The 20,841-nt window shown below is 34.9% G+C and overlaps 1 long non-coding RNA gene across 1 annotated transcript in view; it reads right to left on the bottom strand.

Annotated features, from left to right (window-relative positions):
- Positions 1-304: 304 nt before the first annotated feature.
- The window catches only part of LOC141503419 (uncharacterized), a 104,138-nt gene continuing 83,601 nt past the window's right edge, over positions 305-20,841 (bottom strand). The window contains exon 4 of the long non-coding RNA XR_012472835.1: positions 305-472. This is a non-coding gene — a long non-coding RNA (uncharacterized LOC141503419). The remainder of the gene's footprint in view (positions 473-20,841) is intronic.

Raw genomic sequence — 20,841 nt, 5'->3', positions numbered from 1 at the left:
TGCTTTTTTGCATGGAGTCTATGAATGTCCCAGCTGCTACCATCTCTTGGGAGAAATGAATCCACTCTCAAATCTCCAGGCATTGACTAGTGCTTAAAAAGCTATGGGAATGCAGATGTACATCCATGTGCTTCTGCCCCAAAGCAATCATTTCCACTTTCTGGGGGGAACATCTTAATCATGTATACAAATGTTTCCTCTTACCAACAATGAAGGACTTGGTTGGACCTATTATGCTCTGTTCTGTCTTCTCATTAAAAGAAAAACTCAAAAAGGAGAGAAAATTTTTTATTGCTCTCATTTATAGCACAAAGAGATCTGTAAAACCACTGTAGCTTAAAAGGTCTCCCGCTACATCTTGGCCCATGAATGGCCAGTGGATCCTGATGATTCTGGAAGAGAGAGGCCAATAACTTTGCATAGAACTCCCTCACTTAAATTCAATTCTTTTGAATGTCTTGGCATCACTTCCCTGAAAGAGGAAAAATAATTACAACTATTGTTATTGATGTTAAGTTCTAATCCTGAGTCCCAGATACCTATATTTCTTGGGGTTCACTCAGAATCAAACAGGATACATCCCTGTCCTCTGAAGTAGCTGCCAATGGACAGGTACACACTATCCATGGGGTGATGTTTATAGGAATTCCTGAGATGCAGACTCCTCAGTTAAGCCTAGCTCAACTATGAATACCACCAACAATGCAAAGGTTATGGTGATGTAGGGTTTTAAGGTTTAAAAAGTGATTTAAAAATATCTGATTTTATCCTCACAATAATCCTATGAGGTAGGTTGCATTTTACTCCCATTTTATAGATAAGAAAACTGAGGTAGATATCAGGTCACAGCAGGGCAAATTCCTCATTTCTAAGATTACTAAAGTCATTTAGATTTGACAATTAAGAGATCATTAGTAAAGTTGCATTCTAAGTACATTATGGAGAATATAGATACAGTATACTGGGCCAAAGGACTCTTTCAAGGTATTTTTCCTCAGAACAGGACCAAGAATGTCTGTAATATTTTTTTTAAAGCTACTCATATTGTCATTTAAGACTGGAGAATAGCGTAATGTGAAAATGCCTGGATCAAAGACTTGAATTCAAATCATGATTCTTTTGTATTTTACTACTTCTGTGAACTTGGGAAAATGAAAATCACCTTTCTAAGTCTAATTATCCTATGTTTTAAGTGAAGATTTTGGGCTAGAAAGATTCTAAAGCAACTACCATCTATAAAACTATTATCTTATTATTTTCAATATGCACTTAATTTATTCCAATAAAATTTATTATCTCTGACTTGTCAATCAGCAATTATTACATTTGTTCTTCTGATTCCTATATGTTAAAGCATGAATTAACAAATGAATAAAAAATATAAATGGTACCTATTTATCATGTACTGTTCTATTTAATCACTGAATACTTACACAAAAGTTTGACAGTTCATACTTTCAAGGAACTTATATTCTAATGGGGGGAGGTAACAGACAGGGGAATTTGGATAAACAAGGATATTTTCACCTGAGAAATCATAGGGATAATGATTGGATCAATAGAGCAGTCAATCCATGTACCTTTACAGAAATAGTGGTGGTATTGATTTGATTATAGTTTTCAGGGAAAATAAAAGTGGGGAAAATGTGTGGGACAGGGAAGGGTAGAAAAAGATGCTGGCATAAAAGAACATGCGGGATATAGGACCAACTGAATATAACAAGGTCTTCCCAATCAGGACAGCATGACCCAGGACAAGTTTCTTATATAGGTTCTCCAGGTCTTGATAACTGGAGATCATGCCAGAAGGTGTACCAGCAGTTGAGGCAAATCAAAAAATGGCAGTTTTTTACTTTGCTAATTTCCAAAACATTCATTACTACCACCACTCCATGTTCTTCCATTGTATTAAACAATTGAACAAACAAACAAACAAATGGTAGATGGAAGTGGGGTGAGGGCTATGGGAGGAGGAGGCAGATACAGACAACAAGCATTTTATTAAGCACCTGTGCTTATGCCTATTAGGTGCCTCTTCTGGGCTCTGTGTTAAGGGCCAGAAAGAAAGATTGTCTGTAGCTACCATCACTGCTTCAATCCAGCAATCTAGTCCTGGTCTGGTCTCAGCTGTCTCCAGTTAGACCCATCTACTGTCCATCAAGCCATTTTATCAAATGAGATGATGATTCTTTTTCAAAATTACAGGAGATTGGGCTCATTAATGCAGACAGGCACACAGCTCTTGGCATAATCTGTGAGAAGCTTCATCAATTATTAAATTCAGATGTAGAATTCATAGTCTCCTGAAACTCATTCTGCAAGATGAAGTCAACTCTGAAACTCCTACCTCCTTAGAACATATCCCTCCCCAGATACTGAACTTCATTATGATCCAGATTAGGTAATCTTTCTTCTCCACACTCTTTCTTTGCAGCTTCTGCTTATGTGTTGAATTTCTCCCCACTAGATGTGAGTGCCATGACTTTCTTTATATCTTAAGCCCTTACTACCTTACCTGAGACATTTGTTGTTCCATCCTTTCAATCTTGGCTGATTCTTTGTGACCTTATTTGAGGTTTTCTTGGCAAAGATACTGGAGCATTTTGCCATTTCCTTCTCTAACTCATATTATAAATGAGTAACTGAGAAAAACAGGGTTATGGGACTTGCCCAGGATTACACAGTTATAAGTGTCTGAGCCTGGATTTGAACTCTCGAACATAAGCTTTCTGATTTCAAGCCCAGTGCTCTATCCATCACACCCACTTGCTACACAGAAGCATTAAATAAATGTTTATTGATTCTGACTGACTCTATTTGACATACTCTCCCTGAAATCCCGAGAAGCATGGGACTCAACTGCTAATCTAGATCCAAGGCAATGGGATGAAGGAGAATCTCCCTAACTTCCCTTTTCTCTTTCTTCCTCCTCCTCTTCAGTATTCTCTTCCTGAAATCCATCCTTTTTTATTCCACTCTCCCCACTCTTCTTCACATTTTTTCTCTTCTTCATTCACTTTTTTTCCATCATTCCTTTCATCTCCTTCTTAACCTCTTACTATATCATGTGGCTCCCTGTTCCCAAGATGATGAATTCAAGTATAAGGGTTACACATCTGGCTTTATGGTCTATTTGGGAATGATGTTTCCTAGAAATTTTTGTGGAGTTCATTATTTTTGAGCCATTTGATAAGATGAGAACATTTTTGGTAGTATAATATATGGATTAGAATTCAGACAGCAGAACAAGAAGGAAATGGAAAAGAAACAACTGTTGGGATTTATCCTTTATGTCTCTCCAACTGCAGTATAGGGAAATAATAATGTTCTTTAAAGAAAGGAAGCTATCTAGGTGGTCCAGTGTATAAACAGCAGACTTGGATTCAAAAAGACCTGAATTCAAATCTAATCTCAGTTATGTATTAGCTTGCTGGCCCTGGACAAGTCACATAATCTCTGTCTCAGTTTCCTCAAATGTAAAATGAGAATACTAATAATAGCACCTACCTCCCAGTGTTGTTGTGAAGATCAAATAAGATAATTGTAGAATTTTTATCAGAGTACCTAACACAAAGTAAATGAGCTATAAATATTGGCTATTATTATGGGTTATTATTATTATTATTATTAGTTGTAATACTTTCTCTTTATCCAACTGAGAAACCCATAGTATTCAATGGTGGTATTATAGACACTAACAATATTCTTTGACACAATTAACTGCAATTCCAGCTGCTCCCATTTTATTTGAGGAAGCAAGATAAGTCTAGAATGCTTAGTTTGGATCTTAGACTAGAGCAACCTAAGAGATGCAGGGAGAGGGGGCAGTTTTTGAAAATGAATGGTGAGACTGTTCAATTCAATACAATAAACAAAAATTAAGGGCCTACCACATGAAAGGTCTAATCGGTTGTTGTACATAGTACCATGCTCAAGTAGAGTCTAGTCCACAATACAATAGTGTTTTCCATGTTCTGGTTTTCTGCTAAGACTGGGAATAGAAATACAATAAGAGAAAACTAGTCCATCTCTTCAAGAAACATACAATACATTTTAATGGAAAAAGACAACACATAAAAGGGAACTAAAAAGTACAGCAGCATGTGGAGAAATCTGGAACAGAGTCAACCCAAAAGCAAAGGAATGAACATAGCTCACCTGGGAACTTTGCTGAATGGAAGTTCTAAAAGGGCCTCACCAATCAGAGGAGGAGGTACAAGACATTGAAAAAGAAGACCATAGGAAAAGAGGCATGTTCTAGAATGACAATAGAGTAAGAGATATTTTCTGGGGTGAGACGCCTGCCAAGGCATGCCAAGCGTAACAAGAGTGGGGCTTGGAGAAGACAGAAAGAGTGAGCTAAAACTGCCCTTTGTGGTTTTTTTCTGCCTCCCTTGAGATGGCATAGTCTGTTACTCTTCATTTTAGGCTTTTTGGAAGATGGTAACTGGAAGTAGGGAAATATTTCTTATACAAGATTTTCCATAAAATGACTGAATCTAATGTCTTATTCCCCTAACCATATCCAGATAGGTTTTCATTAGGAAACAAGACCACTTTGGTAATCTGAAACAGGATTAGGAGGTTACAAAATCCAAGACACAGAGGGAGAAGGAATCTGTCTGTGTGTGTGTGTGTGTGTGTGTGTGTGTGTGTATGTGTGTGAGAGAGAGAGAGAGAAATACATCCTAATAGATAAGTTCTTTATTTCCATTTTCCCCTAATATTCTTGTTAATTTAATGTTTTCAGTTGCTGAAGTTGGCAGTGTTCTTCAAATTTAATGCCTTAATATTAAAGATTTATAAGATTCACTGGTTTGGGTCAAAATGCAGTCAGAAGAACAGATGGAGCCAAAAGTGATTCCTCTCCATTATCTATTTGTTCAGTCATCATATTCTCCCAATCTTTGCTTTGGAAGGTTCATTATTGCTCAAGTCCAGTCAAATCAACAAGTATTCATTAAGAGCCTACTACAAGTGTCCAATTTTGTTAATAGCTTAAGAATAAAAAAAGTCAAAAATTATCCTTTATCTCAAAGAGTTCAAAGTCTAATAGAGGAGACAGCATGCAAATAATTATGTATAAAAAAGATGTGCACAGAATAAACTGGACATAATCTAAGAGAAAAAACAGTAAAAAAAAACCAGTAGCATTGAAGAGGACAAGGAGAGGTGTTGTTCGAAAAGTAGAATTTTAGCTGAGATGTGAAGTGCTTTATGCAAAAAAAAAAAAAACTTTAAAAAACAGGGCAGCCAATTGATGTAATTAGATAGAACACCAGGCCTGAAGTCAAGAAAACTCATCTTCTTGAGTTCAGATCTGGTCTCCCACACTCATTAGCTATGGGATCCTGGGCAAGATACTTAACCTGTTTGCCTCAGTACCTTAACTGTAAAATGAGCTGGAGAAGGAAATGACAAGCCACTCCAGTATCTTTGCCAAGAAAGCCTCAAATGGGTTCACAAAGGGTTGAATAAAACTGAAACATTTAAACCACCACAACAAAAAATTCAAAGGACAGCAAGGAGACCTGAGCTGATTCACAGATTACATGGAGGGGAGTAAGGTTTAACAAGATGGGAAGAAGCCAGGTTATGAAGGACTTTAAAACATAAACATATATTTCAATCTGGATTAAATGAGAAATCACAGTGATTCAAAACTTGAAATTTAGGAAGACCATGTAAGTAGCTGAATGAAAGATGAATTACAATGAAGAAAGATGACCTGAGTCAGGTAGATCAACCAAGCAGGCTATGTCAATAATCCTGGGATGAGATGATGAGGAATTGCAACATATAAGCAGAGGCGTATGTGAGAACTGTTATGAGAATAGAGCCAGGCTATTGGCTATGTTGGAGTGGGGTGAATGAGTGAATTAGAAATTAGTTGACAATACCACCTAGGCTGTGGCATGACCTGGGTGAAAGGAAGTGGGAAAGAATGGTTAGGAGGTAGAAGGAGAATCAGGTGTCATGGCAATTTCATACTTGAACCAGATCTCCTAACCTGGCTCTCTGTTTTCTACTTTCTTTCCTTTCAATTCTTCATGAGCTGAAGTCTGGAGGAATTCACCAGAAGGCAAGTACTTGAGCCTTAGCTCTTTACTAGCTATATAACCATTTCATCTCTTAAATTCTCAGTTTCTTCACTTGTATGGATTAAATAATCTTCAAGGTTCCTTCTGCCTCTAGCATCCTACATTTTAAAGCCCATTCTGGCTCTGACATACCGTGTCCTTACATTTTACAGTGCAAAGTCCCTTCCAGCTACACCATCCTATGATTCTGCCCACTTCAATAATTTTGAAGCAGGCACTACCTAGTTAGGGTGGGAACAATCTATCTAAATGAAAAACAGTTCACTCACTAGATTTTTTTAAAAAGCATTTTAGAATAAAATGTATTCTCTACTATATGAGTCTGCATTATGTTGCAGACATTATCCAAAGGTCAGCAGTGGATCTTAGGCCAAAACAGGTGTTAAAGACTGGGAAGGAAAAGGGATTACTTTTTTGATGTGGCTACCTGCTGTCTCCCCTGACACTTAATATTCCATCTAAATGCTTGATTGTTTCACAGAAGTGCATGCCCTTAATAAAGTGCTTCTCTCTCTCTCTCTGCATCTCTTGACATTGCTCCTTTTTGATCTCTTAAAAAAATAGTCACCTTAATTTATTCTTTTATGAAAATGATCATCATGTATATGTTAACATAATTGATAGAAGAAGCCCCTCACAGGAAACCATTGTTTATTACTTTCCTAATTAAAGCTGAAAGGAAATCCTTAAAACTATCTGCTAATATTGGACAGGCTGCTAGTATCAGAAAGGAGGGGAAATCAGAGGAAAAAAGAAGAGGAAAAATTATCTGGGATAAATCCTCCCTGGAGATGCCTGTTATTATTATTGCTTTTAATTGTTTTGGAGACAAGAGGCTTTATTAGAAGACTCTTGCCTCTTTCTGTCCAACTTTACTCAATTCAGCACAGCACACATTTACTATATGTTTGCTAAGTAAGGAACACTATGGTTAGCGTTGAGAATATAGGGATGGGAAAAATGGCAGTAACTAGATCCACTGGGTTTGGAACAGGTTCAAATTCAGACTCTGCTACTTATGGCCTGCTTTAGTCAGGCAAATCACCTCATCTCTGTGGGTTTCAGTGCTCCATCTGACAGGGTTGGATGAAAAGAACTTTAAAGTAGGTCTCAGCTCCAATTCCTATGATAATAAGTAAATTTGTCATTATGTACATTGGGAGATCAAAAATGGAAGAGATGGGAAATAGACAAAAAAGATACTCCTATATTTAAGACCTTGAGGGTGGTTTTCATGGACCACAAGTTCAAAGTGAATTAGCAATGTGATCTGGATACCAAAAATAGTTAATGAAAAGGTAGGGTGCATTTGGAATATAATTGAGCTCATGATAGCATCAGTGATACTCCCCTTTATTCTATCCTGAATAGTACATATTTGGAGGACTGTGTTCAGATTGAGTATTACATTTTAGGAAGGACATTCAAATGCTGAGGAGAATCTGAATAAAGGTAACCAAAATAATGAAAGTCAAGTTCATGATAATACTATGATCAGATGTATTTATCCTGGAAAGAAAAGAGTGATAAGCATGATAGCTGTCACCAAGTATTTGAAGAGTTGTAGCTTGGAAAAGTAACTAGAATTGCTGCATTTGGTCCGAAATTGTAGAGTTAAGAGCAATGGTTGAAAAGTTACAAATAAACAAATTCATGCTTGATATAACAAAAATCCTCCTAACAATTTAAAGTGTTTCAAAGTGAACATGGGCAACCTTAGGAGGCAATAATAACTGACATTGTTTATTGTTTTACATAGGCTAACTTATTTTAAATCCAACAACAAACTAATGCTGAAAGATAGTTTTTATAGGTAATAACCTATCCATTAACTCAAAAACTGTGATTTCCCTATCAAGTTATTTTTATTGATATTTTATTTTTCCAAATACATGTTATGAAAGTTCTTCACCATTTATCCAAATTCCTATGCATATTTTTAAGTTACAAAACCTTTCCACCCCCTACCCCTCCCCCCAGCGCTGAACAGTAGGGTTAATATTGTACATTCACATTTGTGTTAAACATATTTACAGATTAGTTATTTTTGGTATGAGGAAATAGGATTAAAGGAAAGAAATACTTAAGTGGTATTTTTTGAAAAGTGATTCAGATTCTGAAGGATTTTTTGTTTTGTTTTGTTTTGTTTTTCTTCCTGTGGATGGGGATAGCATTGTCCATAGCCAGCCTAATAGGGTTGTCCTACCTCTCTGAACTGCTGAGAAGAACTACATCCATCAGGGTTGATCATCTCACAATGTTTTTATTAATGTGTACATTGTTCTCTTGGTTATGCACTTTTCACTCAGCAACAGATCCTGTAATTCATTCTTTGCTTCTTTAGAGTGCGACCATTTATGGTTTCTTATATAACAATAATATTCCATAATATTTGTGTACTATAACTTGTTTAGCCATTCCCTAATTGTTGGTCACCTCCACAATTTTCAGTTCTTTGACACTACAAAAAAGAGCTGTTATGAATATTTTGGAAATGTGGTACTTTTCCCATTGTTTAGGATAACTTCTATAATTGGAATTGCTGGAACAAAAGGTATGACCAGTTTTATTGATCTTTGGGCATAGTTCCATATTGCTTTAAAGAATAGTTGGATCGATTCACAATTCAATTAATTGTTTTAATTTGGGTTTCTCTAATCAATAATGATTTGGAGCATTGTATATAACTTTAATTTCTTCATTTGAAAACTGTCAATTCACTATCTAGTTTCTTTGACAGAAGGTAACATCAGGTTTTTTTGAGTCCAAGTTCAATACCAGACCATGTTGTCATGTTATGTCCTCTATCAAAGGAAATTTACAAGAAATAATTGGATGACAATTTGTGACACTTATTCACATATACCTTAGCCTAGGTGGTTTCTGTAGCACCTTTCTTCTGAGATCGATTACTTTTTTGACTATGTCCATTCAATTAATTCCAAATCCATCTAATTGCAATGTTTTAATCCATTTTTCAGCAATTAGTATTGAATAATTTATCAAAAGAAATACTAAGATCTATATAGCAATTCTCTGATCTAACAGATTAGCAAAGTGCCAAAAAAAGGAAATTAGGTTAGAAAAATTAACTGCTCTTGTGTAAGACACAGGAATTCTTTAACCACCACTCTCTTTTTCACGTGTTTATTAACCACTTTAAAAATAAAGCATGCTATAATTTTTCCAGGATATTTTGGTCTATTTCTCTGACTTATAGTTTTTCAATTCTGTGCTCTTTTCCTGTTGTGAACATTGAATATTTCAATATTAGGGTAGCATTTTCCATCTTCTAGCATTTCTACTCTATTTTCCCTATAATTCAAATGTCAGTGACAGTGATTCAGCAATATCATCATTGTGTTCTTTCTTTATCCATACATGCAGTTCATTTGGGCCTGAAGATTTGAATTCATCAAGGGTAGATAGATGTTTCCTATTTCGTTATTAAAATTGAGTATCATTTCACTATTTTCCATTTTTGTTCAGTTCTTTGTAACTCAAAAACCATTGTCCTTGGCAGAAAAAAAATGGAGAAGTTATGTCTTCTTTAAAGATGCTATTCACCCCAGAAGTAGCACTATCTTTTCTTTGGTACTCTTCTTTCCCTGAAATACATCTCTCTCTCTCTGCCTCAAACAAACCAAACCATTCTTGGTTGGGAATTTTTCTCACAAGACTCAATCTTAGCTTTAGCACTTCTGATACTGTTTTATGGGACCATGTCAGGCTTTTGTATTCATTTGATGATACCTGCTCATGTTAGATATGGAGTCCAGAAAGACATTGCTTCATATCCTGTCCATATTTGATAACTATGTAGCCAAGGACAAATCACTAGAACCAGAGTTTACTTTTCTCTTCCAAACAATGGGGAAGATAGACCCTTAGCATCTGTCTTTTAGTAGCAGGGTTATGAAATTCAAATAAGTCAACATATGTAAAATACTGTGAACTTTTAATCAATATATAAAAATCAATTATTATTATATCCTAAGGTGCCTGAATCACTCATTAATTTATGAAATTTTGAATTAGGGGCAGGCATGACCAAGTCTTTTTGATATTCTTTGGAAAAGACCACAACTGGCTGTGAGAAATATGGTAGGATTCACACTTTAATTAAGCACAGAGGTTATGGGGGTAGTAAGTCCATAAAAGCAGAGACAAGTAGCAAAAAATACACAGGCAGTTGATGTGAGAACAGGGAATAATATAGTGAAGGAAATCATCTATATGTGTCTACTAGATTGCTGATAGGGAAGGGTTGGGAAAGAGAAGAGGCATAGATCATTACTCGTGTAACCATGAATTATAGTTAGGAACTCATCACAGCATGAATTCAATGGAGAGACAAGAATGTTTGAGGCGGGGCAGAAGTTTGAGGTTTCGTTTTTTTACGGTTTGGGGGAAGAAACACACTAACTCTTATCTATACCACTTTGGGGTTAGTTCATTAACATACCCAAATGATTTCTGAGTTTTCATAAAATTTCAAAGTTAATTTGTCCATATCATCTCAAAATTATCATCAACTTTTAGTCTTATGCAGGAGTTATTGAGCTTATTTGAGATTTGGATATCATTGAATACATAACCATGATAGCAAAACCTGGACACCTGCCCCTATCTTCATATAAATTCCTAGGATGTGATATCTGGTTAATATAGAATACAATTTATAAATTATGCTCCTTTAATCTTTGGGAAAGTTTGTACATATCTTCCATGTTCTCCTTGCCACTATATATTAGTTACATATTATACTGATTGAAAGGGGGAGGTGGTCAGGGCAGAAAAGAACAAGCTATAATATTAATGCAGTGATCCATTTCCACTTTGGGATAGGTCAATTTGTTTTGAAGATTTTCCTTACATCAAGTCTAAATGTACCAATTTGTAACTTTTGCCCATTTTCCTATCTCTATTTTCTTTGGGTCAAGGAAATCATCAAGTCTACGGGTCTTTCACCTTTTGTGGGGGGATGGGAGGGATGGACCCTTTGGCAATTTTATGGAATGTAGGGTTGGTTGATTGGTTGTTGCTTCATTCTTGAAGAGGACCAAAATGACATCATTTTTTTGAAACAGTCTAACTATGGCTGATTAGACCAATATGAGCTTCTAAGATTTCCAGAGGTTGGTTGGGAACAACTAGTGTATGAACATTTAAAGTAGGGATGCCTCTAAATTAGCATATCTCACATTTCTTTTGAGCTGCTACAGTTCTACTTTGTTCATAGAGTGCAGAGCCTTCTTTGATGCAGGTATATCAAGTGCTATGCCAGTGACTTTAATGTCTCACAGTTTTGAAGTTTTTCAGAGAGACCTTGAGAGTGTACTAGTATTGCTTCCTCTGATTATCACTTGAGCACTTGCCTTACATGAGTTTCCATAAAATAGTCCTTCAAGATTTAGAAAAACATATCCAGCCTCTCTGAGTTGTGTTTTTTGTAGTAGTTTGAATGCTCGGAAGTTTTATTTGAGAAGGGGCCTCAGTGTCCAATAACTCATATTTCCAGGTGATCTTCAGAATCTTTTTTTTTGGCAAGATAATGGGGTTAAGTGACTTGCCCAAGGTCACACAGCTAGGTAATTATTAAGTGTCTGAGGTTGGATGTGAACCCAGGTCCACCTGACTCCAGGGCCAGTGCTTTATCTACTGCACCACCAAGCTGCCCCCTTGAACCTTCCTAAGACAATTCAAATGGCAGCAATTCAGTTTCTTTGCATAGTACTTATTGTTTAAGTTTCACAAGCATAATCTAATGAGGTCAGCACAACAGCTCTGCAGACCTTTAAGTTAGTGTCAAATATCTCTTTTTTTGCCACACTTCACTTTGAAACCTCCTAAAGATAGAAATAGCTTCTCTGGATACTTGCCATGAATAAAGTTAATTTTAATTTTTTTAAATAATTGAAGAAAATGTTAAAATTCAGCTAAAATTAGTGAAAAAATTTTTTTCTCAAACTCCCTGAAATCTCTCCATAAAAACTTTTGGTGTTCATGGACCAAATTAAGAAGTCAATTTTTGCTCAATTCCCTTAGTTAACAAATGAGAAAACTGAGGACCACAGAATGTAAGTGCTTACCTGGGGTCATGTACCAAAGTGACTGTAAAAACCCATATGGTAAATGGACATGAAGTCATACCACAAGGAATTAGCTAAAGATATTTAGCCTGAGAAAGAAAAAAAAAACTTAATAAGACTGTGATATCAGTCTCCAATTTTTTGAAAGATTTTTATGTAGAAAAATGAATAAGATTTGTTTTTGTTGGCATCAGAGATAGAATTAGGAATAAAAGATGAAGGAGGCAATTAATGGAAGACATGTTTCAGCTCTATATAAAAAAAACTTCATAACAAATACTGTATGTGATCTGAAAAAAACTGCCTCATTAGATAGTGAACTCCCCATCCCTGGAACCAGACAGATTGGAGATAGAGGCCCATATGCCACGGATGTTGTACATGAGTTTGCAGCATAGGGTTTCAAGTAGAATAGAACTAAATGACTTCTAAGCTTCCTTTCATCTCCTAAATTTTCATTTAGGCTTGTGATTATGAGATGGAAGTTCTAATTGATCATTTGAATTAGATTAAGATTAAATTAAATCTCCTTTTATTCTTTTCCTTCCTTTATAATATTGCCCTTCCAAAGACTCCCTTGCTACCATCACAATGCCAACTTTGTCCTAATGGTGGAAAAGTAAACTTAAAAACTTCTTTCTAAATAGGATAATAAATAAAGCTGGCCAAAGCAAAATGAAAAAAAAAAGAACAAAGAAAACAAGCAAGCACTTCTCTTTCATGTTTTGCAAGGTCCTCCGAGATTTCCTTTCTGAGTGTAGATTTTCTATTTCTGTTTAGGGAAATAAAGATATTGAAAATAAGCAAGCTCCCCTTAAGGTTTGCTATTCAATAGCTCAGCAGTTTTTTCCTTCCTATTTTCTCATTTTCCCATATATCATCTGACTTATGTTCACTCTGCTGTTTATTCTTGCCAAATACAAGCCAACTACATTTCAGAAAGAAGATGGGGGAAAAAAGAAGAAAGAAACAGCCAAACAAACAAGAAAATCTAACACTACTTTAGTGTACAATTCCTCCAGCAGTGCATTCAAAATGATGATTCAAGGTATACCTGGGGGAAAAAGAGTGGTATCAGTAAATGCATGTTCACTATTAGAATATAGTGTTATTAGAACTAAAAGGAATTTCATTTCAAGCATTTATTAACTATATACTATATACAAAATATTAATCTAGGTACTGGAAATACCTAGATAGAAATAATAATTATCCCTGCCTTCAAGAAGCTTGATTTCATGGTTTCAAATATTCACAATTACAACATCGAATCTTTAATCTGAAAGATTGTGGAACATAGAATGTTAAGACACAGCAGGTTATGACAAAGAATACAGAATGTTAAAGTTAGAAAAAAAATTAAAACATTGAGTATTAGAATTATCAGTGGTCCAGAGTAAGCCCTTACTAGCTTTTATAATTAGATTTAGATATGGACATGCATATTGATATAGATATATGTAACTTTAAAGTATGGAAAATGCTTTACAAATATAATCTCATTTAAATCTCACAACAGCCTAGGAAGGTAGGCTTTATTAAAATTCCCCTATTATAGATGAAGAAACTGACACAGACAGGGGCTAAATGACTTACCCAAGGTCATACAATTATGACTGTTTATGAGATTAGATTTAATGTTCAAGGCTCCAAACTAAGGCTCTGGATAGAAACAAGCAAATTAGGATTTAGTCCTGAGAATCTCTAAAATGAGAGATCCAGTTTCTTCTTCCACCATTATACCTTTACTGTGTAGTCCTGAGGGTAAAAATCTGAAAGTTTAGGCATGGTTCATAACTAGGTTCTCTATTCAAAAGGATTAATAGGATCCCAAGTGGAAAGTACTCAACTGTGCTAGTTAAGCCAATTCAGCAAACATTGATTAATGTGCCTACTATGTGCTAAATCCTGGGCTAGGTAGTTTAGGACATTACATTAACAAAAGGCATTTAGCCCTGTGTTGTTTAACATTTTTTTCCTATTGACTTGGATAAATACATAGATAACACATCCATCACATTTATAGATGATGCAAAGCTAAGAGGGATAGCTTAATGCTATTGTCAGGATCCAAAAGCATCATAATAAGTTAGAGAATTTCATCTAAGAAGATGATTTGAAATCAGGATAAAAATAAAGTTTTATACTTGGTACGAAAAAATCAGTTTCACAGAGCTAAATTGAAGAAGGCATGCAGAGACAACCGTTGTTTTGAAATGATCTGGAGGTTTTAGTGGACTTCAAGTTCAACTGGAATTATCAGTGTGATAATTTTTTGGCATCCAAAAAAAATTAATGTGAATATGATCTAGTTCAAGAAAGGTAGAATTCTCAGGAATAGAAGGGTTATGATAATCCCTCACTGTATTTAGCTTTCATCAGGCCTTAGCTGGAGTATTGTTTAGTGTTCAGTTTAAGAAAGATAATGAGTTTGGAATGTCCAAGGGAGGACCATAAGGAAGTTAAGCCCATGTAATATTACGATAGGTTGAATGAATTGTGCATGTTTAATCTGAGAAAGACAGGGAAGGGTTTTATATCTGTTGTACTTCCTAACAGAGATGTCCAAAAGTGGAATCGGCTGCTTTGAGAAGCGATGAATTCTCCACATTTGGATGTTTCAACATAGAGACTATATAACTTTGGGTATATTGTAATGAGAATTTCTTCTATATATAATTTGGATAAGATGATTTCCACTGTCCCTTTCAAATTCAAAATTTAATGATATGTGTACATATGTATATAAATTATGAATGAAATATTGTTTTGTCTAAACTACATACATGGCATTGTGAGTGGTTCTGTAATATAGTATCATAGGGAGTTTTGGAATTTAAAAGTACTTTTGAAGTCATTGAGCTCTACTCCTCCATTTTATAGTTGAAAAAAATGAGACCCAGAGCTTACTAATCATCATGCAGTTAATAGGTACCAGAGAAGTTATTACAACCCAGGTCTTATGACTAGAAATCAGATTGTCTTCTCTAGACATTACTAATGGAAAATAGACTGCAACAACATAGAATACTGCAAATACAATGGTACATTGAGATCAACTAATCCAAGTTCCCTTATACAAGGAAAGCGAATCCCAGAAAAGTTAAACAAATGTTCCATTTTCAAAAGGTCATTGATTTTGTGGTGAAAGGGGCTTCAAAAGACATTTAGGATACTTTTTTCAGGTGGGAAACTGAGACCCATAGAGAATATGTGACTGACCCATGTATGCATATCTAATAGGTGGCACATTCAGAATTTTACTATGAACACATCCCCCCCACTCCCAATCCAGTGTTTTTTCAGTATGCCACACCACTTCTTCCAAACAATTTATTACTGCATTTTAAGCAGACAATTTATGTTATTTGATTCAGCATAACTAATACTTCACTGATTGAAGACAAAGCTGCTGATTCAAATAATATAAATTGTTCCAGAAAATGAACACTGAAAACAATGAGCCAAGAAATCTGAAAAGCGAATACCAACAGGTATTCTTGGAAGATAGAGGTTTATAGGATATCATTTAAAACATTATTTTAAATTCTTCCTTGACCAAGGAAAAGGAAGGGATGAATTAGGCTAAGTAGAATAAATCTAAATCCTCTCACATGAAAACCTGCATTTTTAACTGTTTCAAGTTAAATAATCTCAAGTTGCCTCAGCTCTCAAATGTCAACTGAGTTTTGAAAATAAAAGGTTTGCATCAAATACCTTTGATAAGGAGCTGATATTGAGATACATTATTTTTTCTATTACTAATAACCATTTATTAACTGGGGCTGAGGATTTTTCTTTTTCTTTTTACTTAGAGACTAGCACTTATAAATCAGCCAGTCTCTAAAAGACTGGGCTGATGATGAAAACTCTTCAGGAACATTCTCATCAATCTTGGGCAGGATCTCACCCAACAGGGAGAGCTTAATTCTGATTAAAGTGTAAAGAGAATCTAATCTGGATAAATTCCAGGCCTAAAAAGCATTGATCTAATGCTCTTGAAAGCCTTGTGATATTCAACTTAAGTATTCAGGTGGACATGGAATCCTTTGGCCACATATGTGGAGGCAGTTGAGTCTCATAACAAAGTGATGTTTTCAGCTGGAGGAATTGAAGCCTTTCAGCTCATCTCCTCGTATTGTTCACCAATCAAGGCTGATCTCTGACTGTCAGGGGCACTTGCTTTTTCTGAAGATATTTAAGCATTTGCTGATCTCCATGGTTTATCTTTGGTTGCCAAGAGACACCAATGACTATCAATTTATTGATTATTTGTTAGTCTAATTAATAAATTGCTTATTAATTATCATAAACTCTATTTCTTGGACTTTTCATTCATCTCAATATTCATTGTGCCTGGGAAACTTAATAAATACTGAATCATTAAAAGTCATTCCCTAATGGTCAACAAATAATTATCAAAAGAAACATTTATGTTATAAACAACTTCATGAAAAAATTGATTCCAAATAATTTTAAAAGAATTGAATTTTAATTGAGAATTTTTATTTTTTTAAAATTTTAATTTAATTTAATTTTAATTGAGAATTTTAAGAGAATTGAACTTAAGAGAATTTTTAAGAGAATTGAAAATCAAAATAACCCTGGATTCATTTCACTCTCAGAGAAAAAAAAGGAATGACTAGCACTAATTGTAGAAAGATAGACTCAGTAATATAGTGTTATTGGAGCAATGGGCCATTCCAATCATCCTGGGAAACAATTTATCAACAGATAACAGAAAAGAGTACCAAGAAATGACAAAAAAATGTCCATTACTTTGACCAATTATCGCACCATTTAGTATATTTTCCAATTAGATCAAATATATAATGGTTTCTTATACACCAAATTATTTAGAGCAGAACTTTTCATAGTAGCAAAGATTGACAAACCAACACTTGCATTCACCAACTAGATGTGAAATAGCAAACCAAGTAGATTTATATAAATAAATATTACTGTATTACTGAAATATACTTTAAGAAATAATGCATATGAATAATGTGGGGTGTCATAGAAATCCTATGGGATCTTATCCAAAATGAAATAAATAGCTAAGAACATAAAGTTTACAGCGATAATAACATACATGGAAAAGACAAATATAATAACAACTGAAAAGTAAATATTATGTAATTATAATGACTAAATTTGCAACTAAAAATCATTCAAATGCATGGCATTACCTTCTCTGAAGAGCAGTGAGGAATAAAGTATACACTGTTCAATTTGATTAATGTGTTTTTTGCTTAATTATATTTTTCTTTGGTTTAGGGATGTTGCTCTTTATGGGTGTAAAATGATATATTGGAAAATGGGAATAATGTAATGTATAAACAAATATTTTAATATTTTAAAAATAAAAATCATATATTGACAGAATATTTTAATTCCAGATATGAAAAATATTTCCATGGAGAAGGTGGCACCCGTGCTCAGCTTTGTGGAAAGGATTTTTTAGAAAGATTTGTATATCACAAACTGCTATTCTCTAAACAACTTGATCTCTCCTTTTGATCTAAAAGGAAATTTTTACCAGAGTCATTATCAATTCTTTGTCCTCTTCCTAATCCCTTTCCTATAAACCTCTTTTCTCATGTTTTGTGGGTCTTGATTTCCCATACCCTGTTACAACTAATCCCTTGTCACTGAATGAGGAATCGTTCTTATCCTCCTTTATTTTTGTTTGACCTGCTTTGAAGTACTTCTATTCCAACCATATTTTGAATGGAAAACTGTTTCTGAACCTGGATGGCACTTATGAAATAATGGGAAGTGAAAGAAGGAGGAAAAGCATAAGGCCTAATTGGAGAGAAACATTAGGCAAGTGCATTGGAACATGGGTTTCATAGCAGAGAATAGCAAAGAAGTCTGTGAAAGTTGGTAATGACTAGATGAGGGGAGTCAAACCTACCAGATTTGGGGATATTTCAGGCTATTCCCATCTGCAAGTACTATTATAGTACTTTGTCTCTTTGGTCACAAAACTATACAAACAGATAAAGAAGATTTTATAAAGCAAAACAAGTCTGCAATAGCACTGCAAGGATATGGATGTTAGAGACTTTTTCTTTAAATGCAGGTTAGTTTGGGGAAGCACTAAGCTCAATTTTTAGGATCTTTGAATGCGCTTGGTAACTTCCATTTCTCATAAGGGTTTATGAGGAGAAGAGTAATCTAAATGAATGATTTAATGATTCTATTTAGATGTTATATGCATATAGTCCTGATAATGACTGCTGCTTACCTAATTCCTGGAATTTAAAGTCTAGGGAGATAAGAAACAGATACAAATAAAATTCTTACATACATATATATATATATATACATACATATATATATACATACATATATATATATATATATATAATATATATATTATATATATGTATTGCCCACATTTAGAAGGAGGAGGCCCTTCTCAGAAAGGATCCTAGAGTCTGTACTGATTAAAATCTCAGATTTGTCCTTAGAAACCTGGTTTTCAAAGGATAGCTCTTTTTTTTAATCCTTCTCTGTGGCTTCTCATGATTTTACCATGGAATTTTGGATGGAATTTCCAAAATAAAACTTAAATTTGCTTCATAGTTAGCCAACATTTAGTCTAAGGAAGACCTTAAACATAAAAGTTATTCTATGTAAAAAGTGGTCAGTATCAGCTATAGAAAAGTTATGTATTTCCTCCCACAACAGAAGTGTTGAAAACACAAATGATTTGAATACATTAAAATATAAACTGTAAAAATTTTAAACCTATAACCAGATATTTTGTTCACATTAATCTCTAATATGAATTGCCAGAGGAGCAAACCAAGGTTCCAATCTAATTGAAGAAGGAGGAATGGCTAATTGTCCTGAATGTTCATTTTTGCCTCCAAAAAAACAGAAATCATCTCTTCTGGATAGTTAGGACCCAGAAACTACTGACTTTTCAAACTTTTGAGGTATCCCTCAAGGTTAGAAATGGCCATCTCAAGATTACTGTTTGTTCACCTTTGTTTAGTGAATGAAATACAAGATATTGAGGCAAGCAATGGTTTCAATTTCTTAGGCTAATCTAGACAATCCCATGACCCCCTCTGCCATATAACAACTAAAACTACTCCTGAGGAGAGTGAGTAGAAAGACATCCACTTAGTCCTCATTGGAAAGCAAAGAAGGAGATAGCAGAGATCTGATCTACTTGCTTTGAAGAGGTGGAGAGAGAGATGAAGACTTTGGTTTGTTTAAAGTATACTGAATCAATGATTCTTCCCAGGTCTATTGCCAATATTTTTTTTTCTACAGCTTTTCTCCTCATCTCTAATCAGAGAGACAAAGGGATCACCATTCAGGAACCTCTGGTCTTGGATGCCCTCCATCAAAGGATCACAGAATATATTTAGCCTTATCCTATTTGGCCCATTCCAAACATCATATAAGCTCATTAGATATATACAACTGCAAAGAAGTTGGTAAGATTTGATGAAGTAATATCTGACTCAAGCTTTTAAACGATGGAAAGGAATTTGACAAGCATAGGAAAGGGTATGATTATACACAGGCAGGAGGAATGACTAAAGCTCTGGGTCTAGAGTCAGGAAAACTCATCTTCTGGAGTTTGCATTTAGCTTCAGACACTTTCTAGCTGTGTAAGCCTGGACAAATTATTTTAACCCCATTGATCTCAGTTCCAGAGAAGGAAATGGCAAACCATTTTGCTAAGAAAACCCTAAATGGGATCAAGAAGAATCAGCCATAACTAAAAACAACTGAACAATGTGAAGAATGAAGGCAAAGGAAAGAAACTGAAAGCAAGGAGAACAATTTCTGCCTCCAGATTATCTCCTCTTATGTCAGTCCTTTAACATGTTGTTGCGGGCATGGTGTTATTGCTTTATTTAAACACCACTTCAGTGATTTCCCATTGTTCATTAATAATAATTAATAAATAATACTTAATAAAGCATAAAATCTTCATGTTGGCATTAAAATTCTCCACAATCTGGCTTAGATTTACTTGTTTTTCCCATATTCTCTTATCTCCCTCCTCTGCTCTCATCCCCCAATCTGAACATTCCTTGACTCACTGTTTGTTTCTCATGTATAAAATGGTCTCCCTTTTAAGTCTACAGTAAAAAATTCTACCCTTCTTCCAGACTTACCTAGGGCTTTATGAAACATTTTTATGATCTATACTACCCGTCCATCGGAAATGTAATATGAAATAATGGAAAAAGGGGTGGCTAGGTGGTGAAGTGGATAGAGCACCAGCCCTGGAGTCAGGAGTACCTGAGTTCAAATCTAACCTCAGACACTTAAAAATTCCTCAGCTTTGTGACCTTGGACAAGCCACTTAACCCCATTTGCCTTGCAAAAACCTTAAAAAAAAGAAAAAAGGGAGAAAGTGATAACTTTGAAATCATGACAACTAGATCTAAATCATTCTACTAACACCTGGTGACCTTGAGTGAATCAATTCCAGTTCTAGAGCTCTGATCATAATGCAAATGATATTGTCCATCCTAAAATTTCTCATTACACTGTCTTCATGCCTAACTCATTATCACAGGATCATAAAATTAGATCTAGAAGGGACCTCAGAGGTGATCTGTTCTATCACCTCAATTTTAAAGATGGGGAAATTGAGACAGTTCATTGACTTG

The sequence above is a fragment of the Macrotis lagotis genome, chromosome X (assembly GCF_037893015.1).
Source record: "Macrotis lagotis isolate mMagLag1 chromosome X, bilby.v1.9.chrom.fasta, whole genome shotgun sequence".
Lineage (NCBI taxonomy): Eukaryota > Metazoa > Chordata > Mammalia > Peramelemorphia > Peramelidae > Macrotis > Macrotis lagotis.
The sequence above is the reverse complement of the archived record's forward strand: the minus strand, read 5'-3'. Positions and strand labels throughout refer to the sequence as shown.